General features: G+C 37.8%; 1 protein-coding gene and 1 long non-coding RNA gene across 9 annotated transcripts in view; one reads left to right on the forward strand and one right to left on the reverse strand.

The window, feature by feature from the left end:
* The window catches only part of LOC136312729 (uncharacterized), a 176,484-nt gene that overhangs the window by 66,077 nt on the left and 82,913 nt on the right, over window positions 1-27,494 (forward strand). Inside the window, exon 3 of the long non-coding RNA XR_010727041.1 lies at window positions 17,753-17,835. This is a non-coding gene — a long non-coding RNA (uncharacterized lncRNA). The remainder of the gene's footprint in view (window positions 1-17,752; window positions 17,836-27,494) is intronic.
* RNF180 (ring finger protein 180) overlaps window positions 1-27,494 on the reverse strand; it is a 199,026-nt gene that overhangs the window by 65,590 nt on the left and 105,942 nt on the right. The gene's annotated exons all lie outside the window — the stretch shown is intronic.

Raw genomic sequence — 27,494 nt, forward strand, 5'->3', positions numbered from 1 at the left:
TTGATAAAGTTCTTAATTTTTCCTTTGTGGTTAGAGCTTTTTGTGGCTTACTTAAGCTTTTGCCCTTTCCCAAGGTCATTAAAATACCATTATTTTGCATGTTTTCATAGATTATAATCCTATAATCTACTGGAAGTTGATTTTCATGTATGGTATGCTGTGGGGGTAAATTCCATTTTTATTTGGTAATTCTTAATTGGTACAGCTCTTTTATTGCAAAGACTTTCCTTCCCTCCATTGCTCTGAAATGCCATGTTGTTATCTGTGAAAAGGCCAAACATGTCTGGGTAAGCTTCTAAATTTCATCTCGTTCCATTTTTTTGCTATCTGTTCCTATGCCATACTAAGATTCTCTTACTATAGTTTTATAATAAGCTTCAATATCTGGTGAAGGAAGTTTTTTCATATTATTGTTATCCTTTAAGAGTGTCTTTGCTATTCTTGGCCTCTTCCATGACCACATAAAATTTAGAATTACCTTATTAAGTATTTTTTTAGGTGAGAATTTTTACTGAAACTGTATTGAACCTGTAGGTAAATTTAGGAAGAATTAAAATCTTCACAGGTAGAATTTCAAAATGCATGATCTTGGTTTCTTCATTTATTAAAAATTTTCAAAAATTATCTTGGTAGCATTCTGCTTATATTTGAATGAATATTTTGTCACTTTTATTGATTCATATTAATATACATGACATGCTCTCATATCTTTCACATCAAAATAAAACCAAAACATAAACAAACCCCAAACTTCTCTAGCTCATGCTATATTACTCCTTTCTTTTCAAAGCAAAACTTCCCAAGAGACTTGATCGTATTACATGTGGTTTCGGCTTCCTTACCTGCTAGCCACACTTCAGCTTACTCTAACTGGGTTCTGCTCTCAGCACTCTGCAGAAGCTGTTGTTTAAGTTACTAACAATCTCTGTGCAGCCAAATCCAGGACACTTTTTTGATCTACATTCTTCAGTCTTTCAGTAGAATTTCCTAAGTAGATCAAGGGCCTCTTTCTTGCCACCTACTTAATGCTTTTGTCTTACATTTGGAATTAAGAATTAACTCAATATTAATTGCCTTGCAAAAGAAAAAGCACCAGGGCCAAATGGGTTCACTGGCAAATTCTACCAAACATTTAAGAAAGAATACAAATTCTCTACAATCTCTTTGAGAAGACAAGTAGAAGGAATACTTTCTAACTCGTTCTATGGGGCCAGCATTACCTCAATACCAAAACCAGACAAAAACCTTGTAAGAAAACTATAAATCAATATCCCTCATGACATAACTGCAAAAATTCTAACAAAATATTAAGAAATTAAATACAACAATGCGAGTGACGTCAGAGAAATGGCGCCATGAGGAGCGTTCCCAATACCTCTCCCCAAAATTTCAACAAGTTCTTCAACTCAAGACAGAAAAAATGATCCCAGGAGTGTCTGTAAGTCCCACACAATGAACAGAAAGGTATGATTGGGCAAAAAGGTGGCTAAATATATAATCAACCCTGAAGGAAATAAGATGGAGAACAGAACACTCCGCCTTCCTCACTGACCTGAGCAAGGGCTGCTTTCACTTGGATCTAGAGAAAGTGAGGGCTGGGGGCGTGTAAAGAGCTAGGCTGAGGCACAGACATTCAAGACAAGGAAAGAGTGTGCCTGTGGCAACTCAGCCCACACGAGCTAACGCCAGCACCAGACCTTGGCAAAGGCGGGCAAGCATGGACAGTGTGAGAGTGGTTCCTCCTAGCCCCTTGGGCGTGGGTGCCCACATTCCCAGACAGAGGAGCAGGGTCAGAGACTTCTGCGTGGGCTGTGGCCAGAGTCTCGGTGTAATTCCTGCTCCCCAAACAACAGCATGCGGGGAGTGTGCGAAAGCAAACTTCCCCATGCCCCAGACCTCTCCGGGTGGGTGGGGTGCCTCTGCCAGCCATTCAGGCTAACAAAAAACATTCCCAGGGAAGAAAAAATATGGGAGTTTTAGGGGGAGGGGCACACGGGCAGCTTGCAGACTGTCTCTGGAGCAGATCTGCGGATCCAGTCGCTGAAATTTGCTTAACCCAGTCTTCTCACTGCCCAACTGGCTTATGTGGCTCTGGCTGACAAAGTCTTCTTTCTTAGGTCAGCAATCTAAGACAAGACATGTGATATTTTTTGTGCCTCTTGCTCTGCATGTAGTGGCAGAGGCAACTTCCTACCAGCTGATACAGGGTGAAAAACACATTCCTAGGAACAGACCTCAAAGAACACTGCAGAAGTTGGGCAGGCTAGGCTGTAGGATTTTTAACAAGGGAGAAGCCTGCAGAGAGCAATCCCACAGAACGCTAAGGCAAATTTAACTAGGTATACTCAGGGAACCTTAGAAAGGAGCCTGAACAGAAGTCAACACGCCCCCCTACCTGCTTAAGCTGGTGGCTCTGATTGTCAGAACTTTCATACTCAGGGCTGTGTGCTAAAAGGAGGGATTTGGCAGCTTTTAAGGCCTCCTGTTCTTGCGGGCAGCAACTAGGGCATCTTCTTCCCAGCCAATACAGGTTACAAAGTGCAAAAAGCCTGGGGAGAGTGGTCCCACAGAGTACTAAGGCATACTAGACATGCCTGGAGGCTCACAGAAAGACACCTTGAGAACAATTGGCTCCCAGCCCTGCCTGATTAAGCTGGCAGAGCCTTACCCAGAGCCCTGTGCTGAGTGGGGATAGAGAGGGGATTTGCCAGCTCTTTGAGCCTCTTACAATCCAGGCAGTGGCAGGGGCAACCTCATAGCTGGATCACCAGGCTGCTAATTCAGGAAGGAGAGACTAGAAGAGAGGCTGTGGGAAAACAGACTCTCCCATTGTTGGAGCCTTCAAATGCTAACAAGCTTTGACTACCAACGAGACTGAGGCCTAGTATATGACATCGCCATAGTGACATATCAACTGCAAATCTCTACCTAAGTGTGACACAGGGGCAGAGCCTGGGATACAGTGACACTTACCAGGAAAACGGAGAAGAAAGAAAAATGAAGAAGAAAACCTTTCAAAATCAAGAATAGTCCATTGTCTTTATAACTTTTCCCACTTTTTTTTGTTTCATTAATTTTCTTATCTTTATTTTTTTCTTCCATCTTAGTCCTTTTATCCTCTGCTTGTCTTATTCTTTTCTCTTTATCTTGAACTACATTACCCATAAGTGTTACATTTCTCATTTTTTCTTTTCTCTCCCTCTCTCTTACTTTCTCCTTTTCTCTTTTACTTTTCCTCTCATTTGATCCTCACTCACGAAAAAATTATTTTATTTTGGATTCAAATTTTTTCTTTGGCATTTTGTGTGCTTTGTACTTTGCTTTTTAACTCATTAGCATTCCCCCCAACACTGGCTATTCATTCTGTGTAGTTGTGGTTCGACTTAATACAATAGTATTTTTTTTCTTGTTTCCTTCCTATCTCTTTCACTATCTCTCTCATTTGACCATTACTTACAAGCAAATTATTTTATTCTTGATCCAAATTTTTTCCTTTTTTGCATTTTGTGGGTCCCTACCTCGTTTTTTGCCCCTTTGTCACTTCTCCCCAACTCAGGCCCTCCATTATAGGTAGTTTTTGTTTCATTTAGCATAATATAATTCTCAGTTCTTCATGGTATTTTCTTAAAAAAAAAAGGAAATCATAATTTTTTGAATTATTTTGTCAATTTTTTTTACTTTCTATTCTTTATTAATTCTTATTAGTGCTAATAACAAAACCACCCTCAGATGTCATTAAGGAAAAGAAAATCGAATACCATGGATACAAAAGAGATGTAGCACAGCTAGATGAGGAAAAATCTATAGAAAAAAATTTTTAATAGATTGGAAACCTTGGAGTTAAATGACAGAGAATTTAAAATAGAAATCCTAAAAATACTCAGAGATTTACAAGAAAACACAGAAAGGCAATTTAGGGAGCTCAGAAAACAACACAATGAAAACAAAGAATATATTACCAAGGAAATTGAAATTATGAAAACAAATCAAACAGAGATGAAAAACTCAATTCATGAACTGAACAACGAGGTAACAAGCTTAGCTAATAGAACAGGCAAGACGGATAGAGGATTAGTGACATAGAAGACAGGCAACTTGAGGCACAACAGAAAGAAGAAGAGACTCACAAATTAAAAAAAATAAGAAAGCCCTACAGGAATTGTCTGACTCCATCAAAAAGAGTAATATAAGAATAATAGGCATATCAGAAGGAGAAGAGAGAGAAAATGGAATGGAGAACATATTCAAACAAATAATAGACGAGAACTTCCCAAGACTGTGGAAAGAACTAAAGCCTCGAATTCAAGAAGCAAACAGAACACCGAGTTATCTTAACTCTAACAAACCTACTCCAAGGCACATCATAATGAAATTGGCACAAACCAACGACAAAGAAAAAATTCTCAAGGCAGCCAGAGAAAAGAAGAATACAACATATAAAGGAAGGCCTATTAAATTATCATCAGAGTTCTCAATAGAAACTCTATAAGCTAGAAGAGAATGGACCCCAATATTTAAAGATCTGAAAGAGGAACTTCCTCATATACAAAGGAGAAATAAAAACATTCACAGAAACAGAAAAGATGAGGAAATTTATCATCAGAAAACCCCACTTCAGGAAATACTAAAGGGGGTTTTCCAACCAGATACAAAGTACAAAACAAAACAAAACTACAAGTAAAAGCTCCACCAAGAACACAATAAAACTAAATTTAAACTGTGACAACAAAAACAAAAAAGGGGAGAGGACAAAGATTAACAGTAGCAATGGAGGATGGAGTGCAGAAGCACTCATGAGATAGTGTACTACAATGAACATGGTAGGTACCCTTTCCATTACTTAATGGTAACCACCCCTAAAAAAAACCACCACAGAAGCACATGACTTGAAAAAGGAAGTAACAGAAGAAAGAAGTATGGATTACAACCAAATAAAAACAAATGATAGAAAAACAAAAGAGAATCAAACAAGATACAAAATTAACAAAATGCAATATATAAAATGGCAATAGGAAACCCTCAAGTGTCAATAATTACACTAAATGTAAATGGATTGAACTCACCAATAATAAGACACAGAGTAGTAGAATGGATTAAAAAAGAAAATCCAACTGTTTGTTTCCTACAAGAAACACATCTAAGCAACAAGGATAAAAACAAATTCAAAGTGAAAGGCTAGAAAACAATACTCCAAACAAATAATTCAAAAAACGCAGGTGTAGCAATACTCCTATCTAACAATGCTGACTACAAGACAACAAAAGTTATCAGAGACAAAAATGGTCATTTCATAATGACTAAGGGGACACTGAATCAAGAAGACATAATAATTGTTAATATATATGCACCAAACCAAGGAGCACCAAAATATATAAGACAGCTACTGACTGACCTAAAAACAAAAACTGACAAAAATACAATCATACTTGAAGACCTCAATACACCACTGACAGCTCTAGATTATTCATCCAAACAGAAAATCAATAAAGAAATATTGGCCTTAAATGAAACACTAGAGTAATTGGATATGGTAGACACTGACAGGACATTTAATCCCAAAATGGTAAAGTACACATTTTTCTCTGGTGTACATGGAACATTTTCAAGATTTGAACATATGTTGGGCCACGAAAAAAACATCAGAAAATTCAGAAAAACTGAAATTGTACCAAGCATATTTTCTGATCATAAAGCCTTGAAACTAGAATTCAACCACAAAAAAGAGGTAAAAAAACTCCACAAAAATGTGGAAACTAAACATACTTTTAAAAAATGAGTGAGTCAAAGAAGAAATAAGAACAGAGATCAAAAGATACATACAGAAAAATGAAAATAACAATACTACATATCAAAATCTCTGGGATGCAGCAAAAGCAGTGATAAGAGGGAAGTTCATATCACTTCAGTTCTATATGAACAAACAAGAGAACCCAAGTAAACTACTTAACTTCACATCTTAAGGAACTAGAAAAAGAAAAAAACAACCCAAAACCAGCCGAAGAAAGGAGATAATAAAAATCAGAGTAGAAATAAATGGAATAGAGAACAGAAAAACTATAGAAAAAATTAATAAAACAAGGAGCTGGTTCTTTGAAAAGATCAACAAAATTGACAAACCCTTGGCAAGACTCACCAAGGAAAAAAGAGAAAGGACTCATATAAACAAAATCTAAAATGAAAGAGGAGAAATCACCACAGACATCATAGATATACAAAGAATTATTGTAGAATACTATGAAAAACTATATGCCACCAAATTCAACAATCTATAAGAAATGAATAAATTCCTAGAACAATACAACCTTCCTAGACTGAGTCATGAAGAAGCAAAAAGCCTAAACAGACCAATAAGCAGGGAGGAAATAGAAAAAACTATTAAAAACCTCCCCAAAAATGAAAGTCCAGGCCCAGATTGCTATACTAGTGAATTCTATCAAAAATTCAAAGAAGACTTGGTTCCTATTCTATTCAAAGTCTTCCAAAAAATTGAAGAAGAAGCAATACTTCCAAACACATTTTATGAGGCCAACATAACCTTCATACCGAAACCTGGCAAGGACGGCACAAAAAAAGAAAACTACAGACCAATATCTCTAATGAATACAGATGCTAAAGTACTAAACAAAATACTAGCAAATCGAATACAACAACATATTAAAAAAATAATACGCCTGACCTGTGGTGGCGCAGTGGATAAAGCGTCGACCTGGAAATGCTGAGGTCGCTGGTTCGAAACCCTGGGCTTGCCTGGTCAAGGCACATATGGGAGTTGATGCTTCCAGCTCCTCCCCTTTCTCTCTCTCTCTCTGTCTCTCTCTCCTCTCTCTCTCTCTCTCTCCTCTCTAAAAATGAATAAATAAATAAATAAATGTATCTTAAAAAAATAATACAACATGATCAAATGGGATTCATCCCAGAATCTCAAGGATGGTTTAACATACGTAAAACGGTTAATGTAATATACCATATCAACAAAACAAAGAACAAAAACCACATAAGCCTATTAATAGATGCAGAAAAGGCATTCGATAAAATATATAACACTCAACAAAATGGGTCTAGAAGGAAAAGATCTCAACATGATAAAGGCCATTTATGATAAACCATCAGCTAACATCATATTAAATGGCACAACACTGAGGACTTTCCCCCTTAAATCAGGAACAAGACAGGGTTGTCCACTCTCTTCGTTCTTATTCAACGTGGTGCTAGAAGTTCTAGCCTGAGCAATCAGACAAGATAAAGAAATAAAAGGCATTTATATCGGAAAAGATGAAGTAAAGGTTTCACTTTTTGCAGATGATATGATCTTATACATTGAAAACCCCAAAGACTCCACAAAAAGATTACTAGAAACAATAAACCAATACAGTAAGGTTGCAGAATACAAAATTAATATACAAAAGTCCACAGCCTTTCCAATAGCCAACAACGAAACATTAGAAAACGAACTCAAAAAAATAATTCCTTTCACGGTTGCAACAAAAAGAATAAACTACTTAGGAATAAACATAACAAAGAATGTAAAGGACCTATATAATGAAAACTACAAAGCATTGTTAAGGAATATCAAAAAAGATATAATGAAATAGAAAAATATTCCTTGTTCTTGGATAGGAAGAATAAATATAATCAAAATGACCATATTACCCAAAGCAATATACAAATTTAATGCAATTCCCATTAAAATTCCAATGACATTTTTTAAAGAAATGGAACAAAAAATCATCAGATTTATTTGGAACTATAAAAAAACCCCAAATAGCCAAAGCAATACTAAGGAAAAAGAACAAAGCTGGGGGCATTACAATACCTGACTTCAAATTATATTATAGAGCCACGACAATCAAAATAGCATGGTATTGGCAGAAAAATAGACACTCAGACCAATGGAACAGAATAGAAAGTCCAGAAATAAAACCACATATATATGGTCAAATAATTTTCGATAATGGGGCCAACAACACACAATGGAGAAAAGAAAGCCTCTTCAACAAATGGTGCTGGGAAAACTGGAAAGCCACATGCAAAAGAATGAAACTCGACTACAGTTTGTCCCCTTGTACTAAAATTAATTCAAATTGGATCAAAGACCTAAATATAAGACCTGAAACAATAAAGTACATAGAAGAAAACATAGGTACTAAACTCATGGACCTTGGTTTTAAAGAGCATTTTATGAATTTGACTCCAAAGGCAAAAGAAGTGAAGGCAAAGATAAATGAATGGGACCACATCAGACTAAAAAGTTTTTGCACAGCAAGAGAAACTGACAACAAAATAGATAGCCAACTAAATGGGAGATGATTTTTCAAACAACAGCTCAGATAAGGGTCTAATATCCAAAATATACAAAGAACTCATGAAACTCAACAACAAACAAACAATTCAATTAAAAAAATGGGAAGAGGATATGAACAGATACTTCTTCCAGTAAGAAATACAAATGGCCAACAGATATATGAAAAGATGCTCATCTTCATTAGCTATTAGAGAAATGCAAATCAAAACTACAATGAGGCCCTGGCCGGTTGGCTCAGCGGTGGAGCGTCGGCCTGGCGTGCGGGGGACCCGGGTTTGATTCTCGGCCAGGGCACATGGGAGAAGCGCCTATTTGCTTTTCTACCTCCTCCCCCTCCTTCCTCTCTGTCTCTCTCTTCCCCTCCCACGGCCGAGGCTCCACTGGAGCAAGGATGGCCCGATCGCTGGGGATGGCTCCTTGGCCTCTGCCCCAGGCGCTGGAGTGGCTCTGGTCTCAATGGGGCGACGCCCTGGAGGGGCAGAGCATCGCCCCCTGATGGGCAGAGCGTCGCCCCTGGTGGGCGTGCCGGGTGGATCCCAGTCGGGCGCATGCGGGAATCTGTCTGGCTGTCTCTCCCCGTTTCCAGCTTCAGAAAAATACGGAAAAAAAAAAAGAAAAAAAAAAAACTACAATGAGATACCACCTTACACCTGTTAGATTAACTATTATTAACAAGACAGGTAATCACAAGTGTTGGGAGAGGCAGTGGAGAAAAAGGAACCCTCATCCACTGTTGGTGGGAATGCAAAGTAGTACAACCACTATAGAAAAAAGTATGGTGGTTCATCAAAAAATTGAAAATAAGAACTGCAGGATTCCACACATTGGTGGTACATAAAAACGAGACTAAGAGACATGGACAAGAGTGTGGTGGTTATGGGGGGCACAAAGAAAACTAGATAGAAGGTGATGGAGGACAATCTGACTTTGGGTGATGAGTATGCAACATAATTGAATGACAAGATAACCTGGACATGTTTTCTTTGAATATATGTACCTTGATTTATTGATGTCACCCCATTAAAATTAATAAAAATTTATTTAAAAAATTGAAAATAGAACTACCATATGACCCAGCAATCCCTCTATTGGGAATATACCCACAAAACTCAAACACACTGGTGTGTAAAGACACATGCAGCCCCATGTTCACTGCAGCATTGTTCACAGTGACCAAGACATGGAAACAACCAAAAAGCCCTTCAATAGATGACTGGATAAAGAAGATGTGGTATGGCCCTGGCCAGTTGGCTCAGTGGTAGAGCGTCGGCCTGGCGTGCAGAAGTCCCAGGTTTGATTCCCGGACAGGGCACACAGGAGAGGCGCCCATCTGCTTCTCCACCCCTCCCCTCTCCTTCCTCTCTGTCCTGCAGCCGAGGCTCCATTGGAGCAAAGATGGCCCGGGTGCTGGGGATGGCTCCTTGGCCTCTGCCCCAGGCGCTAGAGTGGCTCTGGTCGTGGCTCTGGTCGCAACAGAGCGACGCCCCCTGGTGGGCAGAGCGTCGCCCCTGGTGGGCGTGCCGGGTGGATCCCGGTCCGGCGCATGCTGCGGGAGTCTGTCTGACTGTCTCTCCCCATTTCCAGCTTCGGAAAAATACAAAAAAAAAAAAAAAAAAAAAAAAAAGAAGATCAATGGTTGCCAGGGCTGTGGAGAAAGAGGGATGAACAGGTAGAGCATAGAGAATTTTTAAAGTGGTAATATTATTCTATAGGATACTATAATGATGGCTATGTATCATGCTGTTACCCACAAAATTTCTTTCAAAACTGAAGTCAGTTCTATCAAATCCTGCCTCTGCTTTATCAAATAAGTATATGTAATATTCTAAACCTTTTGTTGTCATTTCAACACTCAACAATCAAAGGACTAAATATAAACAACAGGGAGTGGCAGTAACGGTTGCAGGGCAGAGATGACAGTCATGGCATTTCTAGGATTCTGTGTGTTTCTAGAGTCTAACACCCAGAAGGAAGGGAGAAAAGAGGATACATGGTTACCAAAGTGCCAGTTAAGTGAATCAGAGCTCCAGTCCAAGTGGTAACATGAGTAGAAATAAGGAAGGCCACAGGCTGGGCACAGGCCACACTTGGTAGCAGGACAACTTCTGATCCATTTGCTGGTATCTCAAAGTTAATGAATGCAGGTAGGACTTGTGCAGAGGCAATGTGAGGCTAAGCTGGGGCAAGCAACACTCTGCAATGCCTTTGTTTACAACAAATAGGATTTGAAAGCAAAAAATATGACTGATATCTTTGTAATTTTAACATCTCTGGAATCGGCACATGATTTTAACCTGATATATGTTTTTCATTTGAAAATCTCCAACCTCTCCCCAAAGGCTTTATTGATTAAATTGTCTGTCAATCCATGGTGTCTTAAAAATTCAGAGAATATGGCAAATTGTTAAAAAAACAAAAAGCTACTCTACAACAATAGTATTTACTATGTGTTAGGCATAGTGATTAGTGCTTTTATATAGAATAACAGATTTCATTCTCATAACTATTATCTTCTATGTATGGGCTGAATGTTTGTGTCCTCCTAAATTCATATGTTGAATCCTTAAACCTTCATGTTATGGTATTTAGAGGTATGGGCATTTGGGAGGTAGTTAGGTTTAGATGAAGTCATGACTGTAGGACCCTCATGAAGGGATTTGTGGCCTTGTAACAAGAGGAAGACTGAGATCTTGCTTTCTGTCTCTCTCCATGCACAACTGAAGAAATGCCACATGAGCACACAGCAAGAAGGGAGCTGTCTACAAGCAAGGAAAAGGGACATCACCAAGAATTAAATCTGCTGGCAACTTGATCTTGGACTTCTTAGCTGCTAGCATTCCGAAAAATATGTCTGTTGTTTAAGCCACCCAATCCCTGTATGGAATTCTGTTACAGCAACCCATACAGATTAGGACAATCAGTGTATACATCAGGAAATTGAGGATCAGAGTGACTAAGGTGAAGGTCATGATAACTTAAGACACAGCTCTGCTTGACTTCAAAGCCCAAACTCTGAACCACTTCTCTGTAATGCATCTAAGAAATTTAACATTGTGTATTCAAACACAAATTTGTTTATCAGCTTTTCTATATATTTCATAATTATTTTTTGCCAAGATTCCTACAACAGCCTCCTTACAGTTCTCCTTGCTTAATCTTCCCTTCCATTTTCCCCATAGTTTATCATGGACTCAGAATCTAAAGGGATCATTTTAGAATATCAAATCATGTCACAAATTGCTCAAATCTACAAGGCTACAAAACTACCTGATGTACAATCTATGGTCTTTACAGTGGCCTACAGATCCTGCATAATCCTTCCCAGCCATGCTTACTTCTCTGGACTCAGCTCCTATGACCTCTTCACCGTGCTCCAGACACACTGACCTCCTTGTTGGTCTTACTCTTAACCTTAGACCCACACTCTTTTTTTTGACATTGACATTTACTGTTTTGTCTAGAATGCTTTTTGCAGATAGATTTCTCACCTCCTTCAAGTCTGATCAATTCTTAGTTCTAAGATCTACCTTAACTACCCCTATTTAATACCATAACATGTTTCCCTCTCATTCTGACACTTCTACTTTGCTCTTTTTTTCCATGACATTTATCAATTTCTAATATATACATAATTTCACTTGTTATGTTTATTATTTAACCTCTCTGCTAGAATGTAAACTCCATGAGGGGGAACCCTTGTCTGCTTTACTTACACTGATGTAAACTCAAGTGCCAAGAAGAGTGCATGCCATGTAGTAAGAACAAAGTAAATATTGCTGAATAAATCAATCGTAGAAAATTGATTACTTGTTGCTCAAAGACAGAGCATATCTTAAGTGAGATATTGGGAATAGAAGAATCCAGTCAACTCTTTATTAACCCACCAACAGAATATAGGAGGAATACAGATAACTCTTAACATTATCAAATATGTTTAGAGCAGGGGTCCCCAAACTTTTTACACAGGGGGCCAGTTCACTGTCCCTCAGGCTGTTGGAGGGCCAGACTATAAGAAAAACTATGAACAAATCCCTATGCACACTGCACATATCTTATTTTAATGTAAAAAATCAAAACAGGAACAAATACAGTATTTAAAATAAAGAACAAGTAAATTTATATCAACAAACTGACCAGTATTTCAATGGGAACTATGGGCCTGCTTTTGGCTAATGAGATGGTTAATGTGCTCCTCTCACTGACCACCAATGAAAGAGGTGCCCCTTCCGGAAGTACAGCGGGGGCCAGATAAATAGCCTCAGGGGGCTGCATGCGGCTCGCAGGCCGTAGTTTGGGGACCCCTGGTTTAGAGTCACACTAAATATTTATTCTGCAAAATTAGGAAATACAGTAAAATACAAAGTAAAAATGAAAGCTACCCACTAGCCAGAATAATCACTAATGAAATTTAAATAGATATGCAAATATATGTATGTATATGTATTCCTAGTGATTTTCCTGTGTATAAACTGTCTTTATTTTAAACTAACAAAACTAATACCCCAAACTAAAAAGCTTCTGTACACCAAAGGAAATCGTCAACAAAATGTAAAGGTAATTTACAGAATGGGAGAAAATATTTGCAAATTATGTATCTGATAAGGGGCTAGTATCTAAAAAAATATGAAGAATTCATACAACTCAAGAGCAAAAATACCTGATTTGAAAAGAATGGACATTTTTCTAAAGACATACAAATGGCCAACAAATATAGGACAAGATGCTCAACATCCCTAAGCATCAGGGAAATGCAAATAAAAACCACTCTATCACTCATACTTGTTAGAATAGTTATTACCAAAGATGATAAGAAATAACAAATCTCAGTGAGGATACAGAGAAATGAGAATGCTCATCATGCACTATTGGTGGGATTATTAATTGACATAGCCACTACCGAAAATAGTAAGAAGTTTCTTCAAAAAATTAGAAATAATCAGCTCGCAATATACACACACAAATGTCGTTATGATGTTGTATACCTAAAACTAATATAATGATATATGTCAACTATACTTCTAAAAAAACAAAATACAAAATTAAGATTATCCCCTCTCTTGACATGTTCTTCTTCCCTAAATAAGATACACAGATACAAATATGTTTTATTAAAAACAACAGAAAAGTCTCTCAATGGATGCTACACTTCCATCAGGCTAGAAGGAATGACCTTTCTCCTTCTCTTTAGAATCAAGTTCATGGAAAGAAAAGAGTATCATTTCTGTCTATTCTTTCCTGCTACTCACTTAAAATAAAACTGCTCTATCCAAAACTCATCTATGACCTAAATGTCACATCCAATATACTATTTTTATCATTGTATTCAACAATTCTCAGCATTTAACATTGTTGGGTCAATCTCTTCTCTTAAAATTTCCTTCTCAAGAATGCCACTTGAATGAAGTCACCTTTTAATTTCTAACCCTGTTTCTTTTTCTGGCATTTCTTCCTTTAGCCACCAGCTAAATGCCGGTATTCTGTAGTGCCAAGACTTGGACCTCTTCTTCTCTAACAACACATGTTCTCCTTTCAGCAATCTCATCATGAATTCCTATACAGTTTTAGGCATTACCTGTTATGTTGATGACTCAATAATCTCTAGCATTAGCCCTCAGACTCTCCTAAACCCCAAATCCATTGTCTATGGATATCCATTAATCTATAGGACATCCACCCCTCTATGGATTTGCCACCCAGGTATAGGGAAACATAGCGTGTTCAAAGGTAAGTTAACTTCTCCCTTCAACCTGCATGTCATTAAAAATCTTAGTCATTGTTACCACAATCCAATTGTTATTCATCAGAGAAAGAAATTTAGCAATCATTTCAGATTTTTCCTCTATCCTCACTTTCTACATCTCATCAACAATCAGTTCGTATAGATTCCACGAGCTGAACAGCTCTACATTTTTCTCCCCTGCCTTCTTCCCATTACTATTGGGGAAGTTCAGCCCCATCATCTCTCGTATGAACACAGTCTCTCCTCTTTCACCATCTCTATGGTCCATTTGCTGTACTGCTGCCAGACAGAGCTTACGAAATGGAATCTGGAACACATCACTGTATGTGTCTCTTAGAGGGAAGGGAAATTTTCACCCTCTTTTTCAGTGCAGAGAAACCTCCATCCAGCCTCAAGTAAAACATTAACAATTCAGGTAAATCAGTTCACAGGTAACTGACCAAAGTAGGTTACTAACCAGTGGTTGCGATTGCTATGTTTAAAATGAAGACCCTACCACCATCTTCTTCCCTTCTCCTTTTTTCATACTACATATAATGTTTAGAAATCTGACTCGTTTTAGGTCGAGAGGCCAACTGGTTGGCATGCAACAATTTTTTTTTTAAATTGAATTTACTGGGGTGACACTGGTTAATAAAATTCTTTAGGTTTCAGGGATACAATTCTACAATACATCATTTGTATATCATATTGCATGTTCACCAACCTAAGTCAAATCTTCCATCACCATTTATCCCTTTCGCCCTTCTCTCCCCTACTCCTTCGTTCTGGTAATAACCATACTGTTGTCTGTGTCCGTAAGTCTTTTTTTTTCTTTGCTTAATGCCTTCACAAATCACACCCCACCTGCAAACCTCCCCCCCCCCACTTCTGACAGCTGTCCATCTGTTCTCTGTATCATGAGGCTGTCTCTACTTTGTTTTGGTCATTAGATTCCACATATAAAAAGAAAAAAAACAGCTGATACTATCCCTTTCATTTCTTTGAACAAAGTGATCCTGATATTTGGCTCTGTGTCAGTCATCTTGCAACATGAGGCGATGTGTATGAGAACAGAAGGAAAAGTGGAGACAAAGTTAGGATCTGTCTGCATCCTTTGTGTGTGTGTGTGTGTGTGTGTGTGTGTGTGTGATAGAGAGAGAGAGAGACAGAGAGAGGGGGGAAGACTGGAAGGGAGAGAAATGAGAAGCATCACTTTTCCGTTGTGACACCTTAGTTGTTCATTGATTGCTTTTTTTATATATGCCTTGATAGGGGTAGAGGTGGGGGCTACAGCAGACCGAGTGATCCCTTGCTCAAGTCAGCAACCTTGTATTCAAGCTGGTGGCTGTGCTCAAACCAGAGAGCCCGCACTCAAGCCAGAAACCTCGGGGTTTCTAACCTGGGTGCTCTGCATCCCAGTCCAATGCTCTATGTACTATGCCACCACCTGGTCTGCATCCTTGATTGCAGAAAATCACTATCACTAGGCTTATTTTAAGAGAAAAATAAATGCTGCTCCTGCCAGTCAAGTTTCTTTTATTTACAACTAAAATCACAATGACCATCTCCACTCCGCCTGATATCTCCTTACTTTCCAAAAACAATCAACCCTGAGCCAACTGGTAAATCCTTTCACACCTGCTCTTGGCTGACACAAAAAATAAAAGCATAGGTGCACATAACATACTCCTGCTACTGTTATCACTTACCAACATATCATGACTACCTATGTAAGTTAGTAGGTATTGAACTCTTATTTTTTAAACTAGAAAGACATGTTTTACATAAATAAAATGACCTCACATTCTTTTATATTTCAGCTTTTCTTTTTCCTTTTCCTTTTTTTTTTTTTTTTTTTTTTTTTTGCTTGCCTTCCCCTCCCTGGACCTGTTCCTTCTCCCTGTCTCCTGTCTCCTTCCTTGTGCAGTTCCATCTTGCACCTTACCCCTTCCTCTTTGAGGCCTGACCACTCTTCATTTAGTACTCTACATTCTGTAAGAATGTTCTACCTTCTTCTTTATGCCCCTAATATTCTTTTTGTACCTTTCATAATACCTATATTAACTGTCTACACATGTCTTCTATCACATTTATATGACCTTTGTGAACATGGACTATGCTTTATTTATTTTTTGTTAATTCCTGGACCTGAAGAGAAAAATAGAAATTGGAATTAAGTATAGAAGTGGAAAAGAAATTTGATTTAGGTAGATAGCAAGGGAAAACCATGGAGTATGTCAGACTGTCAGTCTGACTAAACAAGAGCTTTTCCAATAAGGAATAGGAAATATTCCTTAGAGATTTAAGTTGGCTCAGTTGCTATTGATCAGGAATTGGCAATCTACAGACTATGAGCCAAATACAGCCTTCTGCCTGTGTTTTTGTAAATAACATTTCACTGGAACGCAGCCATGCTCACTGGTCTCTGTACTGCTTTTGTGCTTCCACGGCAGAACTAAGTACTTGTGATAAAGACTGTACGATCAGCAAAGCCGACAGTAGAGGCCATTAAGTGCTATTCTGAGAAGTTTCATTATGTTCCTGAACATAACACTGCTAATTTTCACCACAATCAACAAATATTTATTGAGTGAACTAATAAGCATTATTTCAGGCCTTCTTAGTCTGTTCAGGCTGCAATAACAAAACACCATGCACTGGGTAGCTTAAATAGCAGACATTTACTTTTTGTCTTGAAGCTGGGAATCTGGGTTCGGGGTGCCAAAAAAGGTTGGGCTCTGATGAAGACTCTCTTCCTGACTTTCAGCTACTCGCCTTCTCTCTGTGTGCTCACGTGGCCTTTCTGCTGTGCGGGCGGAAATACATCTCTCTCTTCCTTTTCTTACAAGGCCAGAAATCCCATGTGATCAATCACCCCCATATGACCTCATTTAACCTTAATTACATCTTAAAAACCCTGTCTCCAATATAGTCACACTGGTATCTAAAGCTTCAACATATGAATTTTTTTGGGAGGGGGCACAATTCACTCCATAGCAGAGACACACAAGGCACTAGAAATGCTGCAGTGAACATATCAAGCAAATAAGGCCTATGCACTAGTTCTTTAAAAAAGAAAACAAAACACAAACAAACAATATTTACACGAAAGTGAATGCTAAGTGGCAGAAAGAGGCAGTAACTAAGAAATGGGATACCAAGAACCTGAACTAGAGTAGTTGCTTTGGGAATTTACTTAAGATATTTTGAAACCCAAATCACTGGGAGCTAATTTTCATCTTAGTGGAGGAGGATACATTGATTTTATAATGAATAATTTTGACTTTTATCCTCATAAGTCTTAAAATAATCTATCTCTTGATTTCACATTCTTATTTTGATTTGCATTCCTCTACTACTTTGGAGGATTTTTAAAAAGAAGTAAAAGATCCTTGTTTCTGACTTCCAGGCAGGCAAGAAGCTGCACTGGGCTGCCATGGACAGTGAACACAGGTCTGCAACAAAAGCCATGAAAGCCCCGAGTGCCAATCCTTTCAGCTGTCAATCAGTCCCAGATCCACTAAAGACTGCTGCTCAAAAGCACAGCCTGCCCCACATTACTTTAGAGAGTTAAGAGTTCATTTAGTCTTCTCTCTTCTTTACTAAACCTCTTGGGCCTCTTTTCCTGCCTTATTCCTTACTTCTTCATTTTCTTTATAGCAAAAACACAAAACAAAACAAAACAAAAAAACTCATTTATATATTAAACAATATGTTCTTTGTTCCAGGATTTGTTACCCATGACCCTTCTCCATTCAGGCAGAAACACATAATGTTTTATTGCTTCAAGGAAAAGATGACACAGCAATATGTAAGTAACAAGGAAATTACTAAATTTTTGGCATTTGATTTTCAAAAGCTTAGGATTCTGAGTAGAAATAATAGATATGAAGGATCTTTCTCCTGCTCCTCCTGTCCCCATCCCTTTATGCTCAACATATATTAGATACAAAGTCTGTGGGTTTGGGGCAGGAATCTGGAGGATCTCTGAGAAAGCACTCTGCAACATATTCACCTCAGCTTAAACTGGCAGGAGGATGGTGAACAGCATAGAAAATTCCATCAGATTTTGGGTTTTGATAGCAGGGAAGCCCACAACCTCAATCTCTAGAATATAGTCTAAGGAGGAAGCAAGGCTTCAGAATTCTCCCATGCTTAGGCACAGTACAGGAGCAGCAGAAGAGAGCACTGAGTGGACAGTTCTTTAATGGTCAATCAATCAATCAATCAATACAAAGAAGAAAGTAAAGAGACCATGTAGATAGCTTAGTTTGTTTCAATCAAGCCAAATATTCATCCCACCTGTCAACATGCTGATACTTTGAAGGCCCTAGAAACTGAGGACACATACCGAGGGGGAAAGGAGAGGAGAAAACCCTATATTGATTACGATTTAGTTTCTAGCCTCCAATAGAAGAGGGCTCAAAATAAAAATTAAATTCACTCACTCATTCATTCAGCATATCTCCATTACATATTTATTATGTACAAATAACTTTCAATTAAAAATAATAGAAAATACATTTCCTGAATACCTGATTTTGTGAACTCATTCTTAGAACAAATTCTTCCCACCCATCTTTTCATTATAGCTTTCACATAAACTGGAAGTTGGCCTACCTTTCTCTAAGCCTTATTGCATTGCATTTTTTTAATGTTTGACACAAAATCCATGCTTATTATGGAAAAAGCTTAGCTATTAAGATCATCAGAAAGTAGCAGTGATTAAGAAACAGTATATTGAAGTTACTTTAAATATGCAGACATATATGCTACAGAATTCCTTTCATTTCTAAGTCCTAAAAAAGACAAATTTTTATAAATGTCATTGTTGTGTCATAAGAATCTATATTTCTAGTCTCAGAATATGACTTCAAATTTGCATAAATGAGTATTCCTAATTTGACAGTTTTGGATTGCTAACATATGCTAGCTTCCATATTAGTCATCAAAAAATATTTTAGGAAACAACTGGAAGTGTTTTTTATATTGTCAAAATCTACTTTTGGTTGATACAGGAAAACAAGTCAATGCAGTAAGCCTCCCTCAAGTGATAATTAAATAAAAGAGCCACATAGAATGTTCAAAAACCTAATATATATGTTGAAGATACAGGCCAGGTTCTATGTATAGCTGTGAACTAGAAAGGTGTTTGGTCTGAGGAGTATGGTACAAAAGCCGGCTGCTTGGGACAGAGTCAGCAGAATACCAGTACTCCAAACCTGCACTCTGTGGGTGTGAGATCAGCATTAGCACTTCCCAAGAAGCTGGGAAATCCTGAATAGAAAGAATAACATTAGATCCTACACCAGTGAAAACCATAAGACTGTAGTAGAGTAAAACATAAAACTGGCCCCAATTCCCCCAAATTCAGGACTCCTGAGATTCAAAGAGAAATGACTTCCACTGAAGATAAGCTCACAGTCAGGAATTAAAAAGTATGTCAGAAAACGAAGTGCCAATGAAAAGCATAAGCAGATGTATGAATGGAAGAATTCACTTTTGAGTAACTACATATGTAACTGAAAAATACATTTTAAAATTTAAAATAAGTGTGTTAAAAGAGAATTTAGAAGAGGAATACAGTCAATAAGGCAAGAACAGGATATAATAAAAATATAATAAAAACAAAAAGTGAATGTGACACAAAACCCAAATGGAGATTGTAAATATTTAAAAAAGCCCAAAAGGACAGATTTCATGAATTGTAAAACATTGCTGAAAGAAACAATCTTTGAGAGCCTCAGCTTATTTCAGACGAGTAGAGATTTCCACAAATCCCTCTAAGTACAGAACAGGGATATAAGGAATTTAAAATATCATCTGGGTATATATCCCAAAAACTCAGAAACATTGATACGTAAAGACACATGCAGCCCCATGTTTATTGCAGCATTGTTCACAGTGGCCAGGACATGGAAACAACCAAAAAGCCCATCAATAGATGACTGGATAAAGAAGATGTGGCACATATACACTATGGAATACTACTCAGCCATAAGAAATGATGACATCGGAACATTTACAGCAAAATGGTGGGATCTTGATAACATGATACGAAGCGAAATAAGTAAATCAGAAAAAACCAGGAACAGTATTATTCCATACGTAGGTGGGACATAAAAGTGAAACTAAGAGACATTGATAAGAGTATGGTGGTTACGGGGGGGAGGGGGGAATGGGAGAGGGATAGGGGGTGGGGAGAGGCACAAAGAAAACAAGATAGAAGGTGACAGAGGACAATCTGACTTTGGGTGGTGGGTATGCAACATAATTGAACGACAAGATAACCTGGACTTGTTATCTTTGAATATATGTATCCTGATTTATTGATGTCACCCCATTAAAAAAATAAAATTATTAAAAAAAAATCATCTAATTCAGCATTAAAACCATGGCTTCTCTACAAATTGTTTTAAAATAACATTGCATATGTTTCTCTAATAATTAAATTCTATTATACTCTTCTAGATAGGCAGTTCCTGATTCCAGTGTCAAAACTGTGGAAACAATTTTGTTTTTCTTTAAGTCACTGGCTTTCTCTGCTAAACCTTCAACTCTGCTAAAAACCTTCTCTGCTAAAACCTTCACCATTTGCCAAGCCTTTCAAATTCTTCCTTGAGTCTACACCTTCTCTTTCTCCAATGGCTTCTCACATTAAAAAAACAAATAACAACAACAACAAAGACACAAAAACACAGATTTCCCTTTGTCTTGTATTTTGTTCTAGCTACCACCATACCTCTCTCCCCTTCCTGGCACAGCAAAACTTCCCAAATAAACTATCTCTACTTGTTTTCTAAAAGTTTTCACTTTTGCAAATATTCTTCAACCTATTTCCAGCTGTTACTAGATCCAATATATTTTAAGTTTTCATCTTTTTTGATCTCTTGGTTGCATTTGACACTCTTGATCATTTGCTTCTTAAATATTTTTAAATGTTTTTAAATATTTGTCACTTCTCATATGACCAGGCGGTGCTGCAGTGGATAGAGCATTAGCCTGGGATGCTGAGGACACAGGTTTGAAACCCCGAGGCTGCCAGCTTAAGCATGGGCTCATCCAGCTTGAGCATGGGTCACCAGCTTGAGCGTGGGATCATAGACATAACCCTATGGTCACTGGCTTGAGCCCAAAGGTTGCTGGCTGGAAGCCCAAGGTCTCTGGCTTGAGCAAGGGTTCACTGGTTTGGCTGGAGCCTCCCCCCCTCCCCCCGGGTCAAGGCACATACGAGAAAGCAATCAATGAACAACTAAAGTGCTGCAACTATAAGTTGATGCTTCTCATCCCTCTCCCTCCCTGTCTATCCATCTCACTCTAAAAAATATTTGTCAATTCTCTTGATTTTTATGACAATATTTTTTTTCCTTATCATCCTGCTTGTTGTTCCAGTGCATCTTCCTCTACTAACCTATAAAGCTGGAGTTCCTTAATGCTCACTTCTAAACTGCTTTCTCAGTTTTTCTTCCAAAACTATATAATTTCCCTAGGCAATAGACCCAGAGCTTCTGCTAATATTAGTAGACAGATGACTTTCAGATTCATAACTCCAGCCCTAAACTCTCTTTTGAGCTCCAAAATTCTTTATCTAAGCTTGTATTTGATATTTCTGTTGTGGTGTCTTATAAGCACCTCAATTCAATATGCCTCCAACTGAACTCACAACCTTCTCCACATAACTGAACCACTTCTAATTTACTTTGACCTACTGACTCCATTTAGCAACTCAAGCTAGTACTCTAGGTCAGGGGTTGGGAACTTTTTTGGTTGAGAGAGCCAGGAACACCACATATTTTAAAATGTAATTCCGTGAGAGCCATACAATGACCTGTGTACATTATGCTTTATCCAATAAAAATTTGTTGTTGTCCCGGAGGACAGCTGTGATTGGCTCTAGCCACCTGCAACCATGAACCTGAGTGGTAGGAAATGAATGGATTGTAATACATGAGAATGTTTTATATTTTTAACGTTATTATTTTTCTTATTAAAAACTTGTCTGCGAGCCAGATGCAGTTATCAAAAGAGCCACATCTGGCTCCTGAGCCACAGGTTCCCGACCCCTATTATAGGTGTTATCCTTGTATTTATTTGCAATGTAAAATCCTGTTTACTCTAGTCCTGGAATTTCTCTCGAATTCACCCCTACCTTTCTATCTTTACAACTATCACTCTCTTCACCTGGCCTACTTCAACAAACTACTTACATCCTGTTTTGCAAAATACTTTTTTCAAACTATCATTCTTATTATGCCACTCCATGGTTTAAAAATCTCCAATGTTTCCCTATTGTTCTCAAGCTAAAGAACCAACATATTACGGTCCCTTCAACACCACTCACTCCAACCTCACCAACTTCATCACCACTTACTCCAACCTTACCAACTTCATCACTACTTATGCTATTGCCCTCTGAGCTCTAGCAGGTCCTTTTACTTCTTAAATATACTATCATTTTTCAGGATACAGATCTTGGCACACGTTGATTTGTTTATCAGAATGTTGGGACCATATACCTCTTCACCTAGTTAATTCTTACTCTTAAGGTTGGCTAAAAATATATTATTTCAGGAAAATATTCTCTGACTCCTTAATCTAAAATAGGTCCCCCAAGTTATATGCTCTCATAGCAGTATTTATTACAGTTTGAATTTTACATATCTGTGTATGAGAGCTTGATTAATGCGTGCCATTCCTATTAGATGTTACGCTCTGTGCCCAATACATTGCCCACCGTTTAACATACACTCAACACCAGTTGAATAAATGTTGTAATATGTTTAATAAATTAAGTATTTGCAAAAACATAGCTTTTAAATCCTCATTTCTAATCTGTTCTATTTTATTATCCCTATACTCTAAATCTATTTTCTGCATTTTGATTTTCTTCATTGGTTGGGGAAAAGGGGAGGGGTTATAGGTTGGGAAGTATGTGTAAATTTGGACATGTTCCCGAGATGTGTGTGAAGTTCTCTTTCATTTGTGTCCTAGTGAAGAAAAGACAGCTGAGATTGCCAACCAATAACTTATTATTTTTAAATAAAGCAAAGTTCTAAGAAGACAGAAATAATCCTGAGACACGTCTCTTTAGGCTAGTAAGCAACATGTGACTAGAAGAACTCACATTTTATTCACTCTATGTGGTGTCCTAGTTTTAACCTCCCCTCTGGGAATAAACAAGCTTTTTAGATAAGTAACATAACAAGCAGAAAGTAGAACAATTTAGTTCTCTAAAATAGTGCTTCAAGTTCATAACCACCCTTACACTGATGATTATGCAAAAAAAGAAAATTTCAGGCACATACTTTATACTAGTTTCACAGACATCAATAAAAATTCAGTTCACATATAAAATATTTACTTAAGTCTTTCAAGCATAATGCTGTATATAATATTCTAATTTAAATTTTAAATGTTGGCCCATTTGTGGAAATTATTGTATGTTATGGTCTGAATGTTTGAACCCCCCAATTCATATGGTGAAATTGTTACCCCCAATGTGATGGTATTTGTAGGTGGGACCCTTAGGAGATGTATAAGCCATGAGGGTTAACCCATGAATGGGATTAGTGCCCCTGTAAAAGAGGGCCCAAGAGCTCCACTGTCCCTCCCAACATGTGAGGACACAGCGAGGAGATGCATTTAAAACATATTTTAAAAGTTTGCCGAAGAGGTTTATGGCACACATACAAAAGTTAAGAACTCGCAGTTTAAGTATAAATAAATGTACTTTGTTTACCTCAGTTCACAATATGTTAACAGAATCCTTAGGGCCAGATATGTTTTAGAAGGTGAAATTTTCAAAATTTCAAAATACATGGAGAAGCTACATATAATGCCCCAGAAACATTTGGGGTAGCATTCTGGAATCGAACTCAGTAACATTTCTTCAGCAGAACATATGAAAATACACACCAAGTGGAACAAATAAAAGCAATAAATAAATACTTTCCCATTATTTAATTCAGGTTTTATTGCCCAATGCACTTAGATTAGAATAGGTTTTGTGATCATATGATTTATGAAAACAAAAATAAAAAGCCTTGTTTTTCAGGGGTTTCTGAATTTTAGAATTGTAAGGAAATGTGGTCCTATTTTTTTGTATAGATAAATAAAATATTCACCTGCTCTGTCCTTTCCCAAGTATATCCACTTTCCTCCTATAATTTTGAAGCAATAGCTTTTCTCTTCTACATTACTTAAATTTTGTTAGTAGCAAGCTCTTCTTAAAGTTTGGGTATAGCAGTTAAACTTGTCGCAGAAAACCATCTTTATCTCTGTTACAATTCAGGGAAATCAAGTGATGAAATTTTGGTCACAGGTAATTATTCTGAGTGCACAACATCCCTTTCAATGAGGACTCGGATGTTTCTGGATGCTTGTTGCCTGTAATTTTCCAAGCTCATTCGCTCAGCAAAATATTACCCCTTCAATCACATACCACATACACACATTATAACAGTAATAACTTCACAGATGAGGAGAGATTGTATATTATAACCTATTATCCCTTAGACCAATCTGAGGTTGAAATGTGAACCTCAATTGCCAGTTTAACTATTAATAGAGCCTCTTTAGTAACCACCATAGAATCCTCCAAAGCATTTATTTTTCTGTGTGGCACTGACAAACATTAAGATGTTCCATTGACTTATAAGCCATTTGGGAGAAAACACATTCATTTGCCAAAGAACAAAAATACTGGAAAGAAAAGGCAAAAGAAAAGGGAAAATATTTTATAATCCATCAAATTGTAAAAAAAAAGGCACATAAAATAAAAGAACAAACACAATATATCTGCTCTACTGGGAAATTATACAAGTATACCAAGACTAACACAAAGCAAGCCATGGCAAACACTGGTTCCAAGGTCTGTAGAATTACACTATAAAAATGAATTAATTTAAAATCTTGAAACCTATATAATTTTATTAACCAATGTTACCTCAATAAACTTAAAAAAGAAACAATATATATATGAGTCTTAGTGATGCAAGCTTAAATCAAAACATTAAGCTCAGAACAGTAAGTCCTATCTACTGCACCACCACTGTTGCCAAGCAATGGACCAACTGCCCCAGATGGGCAAAAGCATCACCTGGTAGGGGACTTGCCAAGTAGATCCCGGTTGGGGTACATATGGGAGTCTGTCTTTCTGCCTCCCCACTTCTCACTTAAGAAAAATTAACAGGTATTTGTTGAAGCCACTCTGTCAACTTATTTTTCACTTCATAGCTGCTTACCATAATATGAGAGAAGATAAATTAGGAAATATCAGTAGTTAAAAGGCTCTTTACTTAGTCAACTTTCAAGTACATTTTATCAAGATGCTAGAACTGGCTTAAAGGACCAGATATGCACATCTCTTCCCAACTTTTCATTCAGTGATCATATTGATTGCTTGAAATCAGCCATGGTGACAGTATTTATACCATAGAATTGGCAAGTGCTATATGTCAGGACTTCCCCCCCCCCTGTAAAATACACTGCTCACAAAAATTAGGGGATATTTCAAAATGAATATGAAGCTATAAATATCCCCTAATTTCTGTGAGCAGTATATTTATCAGCATAGCACTGATTTTATTGAAGAATAACTTAAAGAAAATTCACAAATGCACAATGAATTCTCAAAAACTAAAAACATCTGTATAATCATTATCTGGCAGAACAAATAAAATCTTACTAACATCCTGAAGGTCCCTCTCATGTACTCTCCCAGGAAACTGATTCTCAGCCAGGTGACTTACTCCAAGTCACAAAAATAGTAAGTTTTAGAGGCAGCACTTACAGATATTTATAGTGCTCTTACATAATATCATTTTCATTGCTATTGCATTTATTCCCGTTTGGATGCCCATAAACAGGATATTTAAACTATCAGCTCTACAGAAGCACTTATTTGCAGTGGGGGTTTTCAGTTGGGCAGAAACATATTAGAGAAAAAAATAAAAAGTACCTGCTGCTCACAATAAATCACTCAGGGCTAAACTGAGCTTTCTTTCTTCCTTTATCTTTTCTTTTTTAAAAGATTTTATTTACTGATTTGACAGGAAAGACAGAAAGTTGGGGAGGAGCAGGAAACATCAACTTCCCATATGTGCCTTGTCCTGGCAAGCCTGGGGCTTTGAACAGGTGACCTCAGCGCTCTAGGTTGACGCCCTATCCACTGAGCCACCGCAGGTTAGGCTAAAATGAGCTTGCTGTGTAACAGTATGAAATAAACAAAAATCCTCTGCTATTTATTGAATGATCTTTTTTATTTTGATTAAATTTACTGGGGAGACATTGGTTACTGAAATTGTTTCAAGTGTATAATTCTACATCATCTGTATATTGTACTGTGTGTTCACCTCCCCAAGTCAAGTCTCCTTCCATCACCGTTTGTCCCCCCTTGCCCTCTTCTACCTCCCCACCTCCCATCTGTCTTACAGTCACCACACCGTTGTCCGTTCCTATGAATTTTTTTCTTTGCTTAATCTCTTCACCTTTTTCACATGGCCCTCAATCCCCTTCTCCTCCAACGAATAATTACTCCACTTGTAGGCTAGTATAAGTGTCTGAGCATATATAAGGTAGTTAAGCTATGATTTTTGTAAGTTAGGTGCACTTTTGTAAGTCATAGGCATTTTTAACATGATATTTTCAACTAACAATGGGTTTATTGGGCACAACTCCATCATAAGTCAAGAACCATGTATATTATTTCTCCATTTCGTCTTCTTATTTGATTAAAACAGTTTGTATCTCTTTAATAAGCTACCTCTGTGAGTAAAGAAAGATCACAGGGGAAATACTACTAGAGATGTAAAAGCTGCCTAAGATAATCTAAATGTAGAAAATTTCTTGGTAGGTAAAATAATAAAATGACAATTCCAAAGAATTTTTTGAGAATAAAATTGGGAGGTCAATAAAACTATAACTTCGTTTTCTGGTCAATAAGACTCCGAATATATCAACTAAGTAGTGTAATAATTTTGTTGTCAACCAGCATTAATAAACCAAAATGGCCCTTAATTTTTATTATTCATTCTATGTAACTAGCCACCAATCTCTCCAAAAAATATTAAAAGGCTATATTGGCCCTGGCTGGTTGGCTCAGCGGTAGAGCGTCGGCCTGGCGTGTGGGGGACCCAGGTTCGATTCCTGGCCAGGGCACATAGGAGAAGCGCCCATTTGTTTCTCCACCCCCCCCCTTCCTCTCTGTCTCTCTCTTCCCCTCCTGCAGCCAAGGCTCCATTGGAGCAAAGATGGCCCGGGCGCTGGGGATGGCTCCTTGGCCTCTGCCCCAGGTGCTAGAGTGGCTCTGGTCGCGGCAGAGCGACACCCCGGAGGGGCAGAGCATTGCCCCCTATTGGGCAGAGCGTTGCCCCTAGTGGGCGTGCCGGGTGGATACCGGTCGGGCGCATGCGGGAGTCTGACTGTCTCTCCCCGTTTCCAGCTTCAGAAAAAAAAAAAAAGGCTATATTA

The sequence above is a fragment of the Saccopteryx bilineata genome, chromosome 1, assembly GCF_036850765.1.
Source record: "Saccopteryx bilineata isolate mSacBil1 chromosome 1, mSacBil1_pri_phased_curated, whole genome shotgun sequence".
NCBI classification, from domain to species: domain Eukaryota; kingdom Metazoa; phylum Chordata; class Mammalia; order Chiroptera; family Emballonuridae; genus Saccopteryx; species Saccopteryx bilineata.